A 784-nucleotide genomic window follows, 5' to 3' on the forward strand; every position below is an offset into this window, starting at 1 on the left:
GCACTGTCGCAGGGTCAGTGCTGAGGGAGTGGGCACTGTTGGAGGGTCAGTGGTGAGGGAGCGGGAAATGTCGGAGGATCAGCGCTGAGGGACTGTTGCACTGTCAGAGGGTCAGTGCTGAGGGAGTGGGCACTATCGGAGGGTCAGTGCTGAGGGAGTGGGCATTGTCGGAGGGTCAGTGCTGAGGGAGTGCCGCACTATCGGAGGGTCAGTGCTGAGGGAGCGAGCACTGTCGGAGGGTCAGTGCTGAGGGAGCAGGCACTGTCGGAGGGTCAGTGCTGAGGGAGTGCCACACTGTCGGAGGGTCAGTGCTGAAGGAGCGCTGCACTGTCGCAGGGTCAGTGCTGAGGGAGTGGGCACTTTCGGAGGGTCAGTGGTGAGGGAGCGCCGCACTGTCGGAGGATCAGCGCTGAGGGAGCGGGCGCTGGTCGCAGGGTCAGCGCTGAGGGAGTGGGCACTGGTCGGAGGGTCAGCGGTGAGGGAGCGGGCACTGTCGGAGGGTCAGTGCTGAGGGAGCGGGAAATGTCGGAGGGACAGTGCTGAGGGAGTGCTGCACTGTCAGAGGGTCAATGCTGAGGGACTGTTGCACTGTCGGAGGGTCAGCGCTGAGGGACTGTTGCACTGTCAGAGGGTCAGTGCTGAGGGAGCGGGCACTGTCAGAGGGTCAGCGCTGAGGGACTGGGCACTGTCGGGGGTCAGCGCTGTGGGAGTGCCACACTGTTGGAAGGTCAGTGCTGAGGGAGTACTGCACTGTCGGAGGGTCAGCGCTGAGGGAGCGGGCGCT

Source organism: Chiloscyllium plagiosum, chromosome 51, assembly GCF_004010195.1.
Source record: "Chiloscyllium plagiosum isolate BGI_BamShark_2017 chromosome 51, ASM401019v2, whole genome shotgun sequence".
NCBI classification, from domain to species: domain Eukaryota; kingdom Metazoa; phylum Chordata; class Chondrichthyes; order Orectolobiformes; family Hemiscylliidae; genus Chiloscyllium; species Chiloscyllium plagiosum.